The 5000-nt window shown below is 48.7% G+C and overlaps 1 long non-coding RNA gene and 1 pseudogene across 2 annotated transcripts in view; one reads left to right on the top strand and one right to left on the bottom strand.

Moving 5' to 3' along the window:
- LOC143497827 (activin receptor type-2A-like) overlaps positions 1–5000 on the bottom strand; it is a 273830-nt pseudogene that overhangs the window by 140961 nt on the left and 127869 nt on the right. The gene's annotated exons all lie outside the window — the stretch shown is intronic.
- Positions 1224–5000, top strand: part of LOC143497833 (uncharacterized) — a 5242-nt gene continuing 1465 nt past the window's right edge. The window contains exons 1-3 of the long non-coding RNA XR_013125897.1: positions 1224–1840; positions 3754–3902; positions 4069–4294. This is a non-coding gene — a long non-coding RNA (uncharacterized LOC143497833). The remainder of the gene's footprint in view (positions 1841–3753; positions 3903–4068; positions 4295–5000) is intronic.

The following is a 5000-nucleotide window of genomic DNA, read 5'->3' as shown; positions in this document are numbered from 1 at the left end:
TATCACAGCACATGTTAAGTTTTAAGCCTCGTATGGCCTGGTAAAATTGATACTGTCATGCCAATAAAGCTATGAGGAAGAGAGAGAGAGAGAGAGAGAGAGAGAGACAGACAGACAGACAGACGGGGAAAGAGAGAGAGAGAGAGAGAGAGAGAGAGAGACAGACAGACAGGGAGAGAGAGAGAGAGAGATGGGAAACAGAGAGACGAGAGAGAGAGAGAGACGGGAGACAGAGAGAGACGAGAGAGAGAGAGAGAGAGAGAGAGAGATGGAGCACTCTTGGAGGTGAAGTGCCAGATCACTCACTGGATTATTATTATGTTCAGATTAATTACACTTTATAAGGACAGAAGGTACCGACAGACACATTCTCCTGTGGTGAGCTAGTGAGGAATGAAAGAGTTTATGTATGTGTGTATGTATGCATCTGTGTGTGTGTGTGTGTGTGTGTGTGTGTGTGTGTGTGTGTGTGTGTGTGTGTGTGTGTGTGCTCGTGGGGAGGGTTGTGGCCCCTGTCTAAACACGTTCCAGAACACACACATTGCCCCGGGAATCTTTGTTATCTTATTATTTCATTTGAAAGAGTTTGAAATATTATTTCTGCCTGTCTGGTATCGTGCAGAGACTCTGCCGGTGGCTGTTCATTAGTTATGGAGCCAATCGCACGCTCATGCCACCCCCCGCAGCTCCGCCCACATTCTGTTGCCATGGCGGTTGCTATGCTGACACCAAAACCCCCATGTGAAGGGCTCTAACCACCCTGCTGGGATCCTTCAAGACTTCACCAACTCTTTAAAGCGTCTCTGTCTTTCTCTCTATCTCTTAGGTCTGGACTGTATCGTAGCTGGGGGCGTGTCTATGGCATCTCGCAGCACGCTGAAAGGAAACGTCGACCCCTCACCCCTGGCTGAAAGCGGTGGAGAGCTTCGACCTTTGACCTCAAAGGTCATGGATGAATGAGGTGCAGTGCGGACAGAAAGCAGGAAGACAGTTGAGCCAAACGACAGCCTGTCAGCGTGGACAGTGTCACACAGCTAACGAGACACACACACGCACGCACGCACACACACACGCACTCACACGCACACGCACACACGTGCACACACACACACTTAAGCAACTCACATCCTTAAAGAAAGAGAAAACACATGCTCTTCAAAACATGAGGAAATCAGAGAAATAATCCATGAAAAAGCGGCCAAAAGATGATGGAGTGATAAAAACTTAGTGAAGAAAAAGAGAGATTCCTCCTCCAACACCTGCTGAAGCTGTGAAGAACACCACCTCCTTCTCCCTCTATCTCCTTTACTTCCAAAGCTCTTTCCATCTTCGACGCAGACAAGACAGAAAAAAATATGAAAATCAAAGTCTGCTTTGAATTATCTGATTTCTGACATGAGCTTCCTTGCTCGGGTAATTCTGCACGCTCCACAGATCTGATTTAACAACCCGTCACATCTAGATTCAGATTGTCAGACGCCCACCCACCAAGTTCTCGTTTGGTTCTGACAACTCGGGCGCTGAACTCGGAGATGCCAGTGAGGGACAGGAACGGTGGACCAGCGTGTTGGGTTGTGGAAGAGAGGATGGCAGAAAGAGGGAGAGTGTTATCAGCCCTCCTCAGCCGCTGTGGGGATGAGTGCACGTGTGTGAGAGAGGGAGTGTGTGAACTGCGGAGTGTCAGCACAGACGTTAGCATTAAGCGCTAATCTGTTCGACGCGGCGGATGTTACCTGAGCGCTAGCGCTAACCCCGTTAGCGTGGTGACAGAGCTGTGGGTGGAGCGGCTAACACCGCCCATCCTCTTCTTCAGCAGCATAAAACATGTTCCAGGGAACGGGTGAGTGTGTGTGTGTGTGTGTGTGTGTGTGTGTGTGTGTGTGTGTGTGTGTGTGTGTGTGTGTGTGTGTGTGTGTGCGTGTGTGTGTGTGTGTAAAAAAACTCTGGTTTATGCCAACATAGCCTACTCAAATCTCAAGAAGAGAAAAAAATATATATAAATAAATATATATATATATATATATATATATATATATATATATATATATATATATATATATATATATGACTTGATGTTAGTGAGACAGCTCTCTGCAGGGTGGTGTTAGTGAGACAGCTCTTTGCAGGGTGGTGGTAGTGAGACAGCTCTCTGTAGGGTGGTGTTAGTGAGACAGCTCTTTGCAGGGTGGTGTTAGTGAGACAGCTCTCTGTAGGGTGGTGTTAGTGAGACAGCTCTCTGTAGGGTGGTGGTAGTGAGACAGCTCTCTGCAGGGTGGTGTTAGTGAGACAGCTCTTTGCAGGGTGGTGGTAGTGAGACAGCTCTCTGTAGGGTGGTGGTAGTGAGACAGCTCTCTGCGGGGTGGTGGTAGTGAGACAGCTCTCTGTAGGGTGGTGGTAGTGAGACAGCTCTCTGCGGGGTGGTGTTAGTGAGACAGCTCTCTGCGGGGTGGTGTTAGTGAGACAGCTCTCTGTAGGGTGGTGTTAGTGAGACAGCTCTCTGCAGGGTGGTGTTAGTGAGACAGCTCTCTGTAGGGTGGTGTTAGTGAGACAGCTCTCTGCAGGGTGGTGGTAGTGAGACAGCTCTCTGCAGGGTGGTGTTAGTGAGACAGCTCTCTGTAGGGTGGTGTTAGTGAGACAGCTCTCTGTAGGGTGGTGGTAGTGAGACAGGTCTCTGCGGGGTGGTGTTAGTGAGACAGCTCTCTGTAGGGTGGTGTTAGTGAGACAGCTCTCTGTAGGGTGGTGGTAGTGAGACAGCTCTCTGCGGGGTGGTGTTAGTGAGACAGCTCTCTGCGGGGTGGTTGTAGTGAGACAGCTCTCTGCGGGGTGGTTGTAGTGAGACAGCTCTCTGCAGGGTGGTGTTAGTGAGACAGCTCTCTGCAGGGTGGTGGTAGTGAGACAGCTCTCTGCGGGGTGGTGTTAGTGAGACAGCTCTCTGCGGGGTGGTTGTAGTGAGACAGCTCTCTGCAGGGTGGTGTTAGTGAGACAGCTCTCTGCAGGGTGGTGTTAGTGAGACAGCTCTCTGCAGGGTGGTGTTAGTGAGACAGCTCTCTGCAGGGTGGTGTTAGTGAGACAGCTCTCTGTAGGGTGGTGGTAGTGAGACAGCTCTCTGCAGGGTGGTGTTAGTGAGACAGCTCTCTGTAGGGTGGTGGTAGTGAGACAGCTCTCTGTAGGGTGGTGTTAGTGAGACAGCTCTTTGCAGGGTGGTGGTAGTGAGACAGCTCTCTGCAGGGTGGTGGTAGTGAGACAGGTGCCTGGTGATGGTCGCAGAGTGAGTAGTATGACAGGAATGCTGGAGCATCACAGGTGGGTGAAAGCAGGTAAGAGGTGAGATGAAGCAGGTAAGAGGTGAGATGAAGCAGGTAAGAGGTGAGATGAAGCAGGTAAGAGGTGAGATGAAGCAGGTAAGAGGTGAGATCAAGAGGGCAAACGTCCAGTGTATTACAGCAACGGCTGGATGTGTCTGTGGATCTGTAGTCTGATGGATTCAAACTTCCCCCATAAATACAACAGCACTACATTTAAGTAAATAATGCATATGAGTTATTTGAGTTAGACTATATGAATGCATCACACGCAAGCATACACATAAACAAACACAAACAAACACTGAGCTGGGTATTCATCAACAATTCTCAGAATCACTTAAACTAACATTTGAAGTGGAGTAAACTAGTCATCTAAGTGATTGTGTCATGGTAGTTGGTCCTGGGTGTGTCACATCTCCTTTTCTATCTTCAAACGGCTGTCATTCAGGGGTTCTTATTCCCAACCGGGTCAACGGTTTGCTGACACTGGGTCAAAAGGCAACAGCCCAGCAGCGATCAGTGATGCTGGAGAAGCCGACAGCCTGTAGATCGAGGAGCTGACATGAGAACCGTGAAAACGAGGAACCAGGAAAACAGGTGTGTCGGTGTTAGATCCGTCATCGGTGATTACAAGATTGGAACGTAGATAGTTGTCTCAGATTGTTTTGTATGGCCTCCCACTTGGAGAGCTGAAGTCTACCGATGCTCCTGAGTCTCACCGCCGAGGAACACATGAACATCAGACCTCTGCTCTACACTGCAGACGTCTCCGAGGGATGAAGTGGAACAGGAACGCTGGACACCTGTCTGGACTGCAGTATCTGAATGATCCAGGCACTCACAGCATCCAGCACGAAGAGTTCAGCATCCGGGAGAACCCACACCCAGGAGAACCAGGAGAACCCACACCCAGGAGAAACAGGAGAACCCACACCCAGGAGAATCAGGAGAACCCACATCCAGGAGAAACACCTCCGATGCCATAGGAGGTGAAACACGTTACCATGTGCGAGTACACAAAAAAGTAATGTGATACAAGGATGTGTGTGTGTGCCTAGGTCTTCTATTTCAACACACACACACACACACACACACACACACACACACACACACACACTTTTTCCCAGGAGCCATGTTTTACTTCTACCACGTGTCACTCATGATCATATGTGAGCTACAGTTCCCCGTGACGTTAGCGCACCGACAGACACTCAGACATAACAGAGGCAGGTCTGCGTGTCAGAATAATTATGCCCAATCCATCTGTCCACGATTCGTATTCGCAGTTTACACAGAGAAGCGTCGGAAGCGAAGCACACGCCGTAGTGAACGCTTGGTTTAGTCTGTCTGATAAAAATGTCTTCAAAAGACATCACGTCCCTGCTCCTGATGTAGACACGTTCCTTGCCTTGCCACACAAGTTTGTTTTTTTAAGCACTTTTTGAAGTCAAAGAGAAAATTAAATGTTTGAGTCTGCCAGAAGTTAGGAACTGAAGTTGAACTGGAATTAAAGTGGGACAGGACCGTTTGACTCGAACACTGGTGAAATTTGGAGAAATAGATGAGCACCTTTGAAGTGTGTGCGTGTGTGTGTGTGTGTGTGTGTGTGTGTGTATTTCTAGGGACTGATGCATGAAGTTATTTCAGGAAAAAATGTAAAATATTATCAAGAGTATCATTGTCCACACTTGTCTA

This window comes from Brachyhypopomus gauderio, unplaced genomic scaffold (assembly GCF_052324685.1).
Source record: "Brachyhypopomus gauderio isolate BG-103 unplaced genomic scaffold, BGAUD_0.2 sc112, whole genome shotgun sequence".
NCBI classification, from domain to species: domain Eukaryota; kingdom Metazoa; phylum Chordata; class Actinopteri; order Gymnotiformes; family Hypopomidae; genus Brachyhypopomus; species Brachyhypopomus gauderio.
The sequence above is the reverse complement of the archived record's forward strand: the minus strand, read 5'-3'. Positions and strand labels throughout refer to the sequence as shown.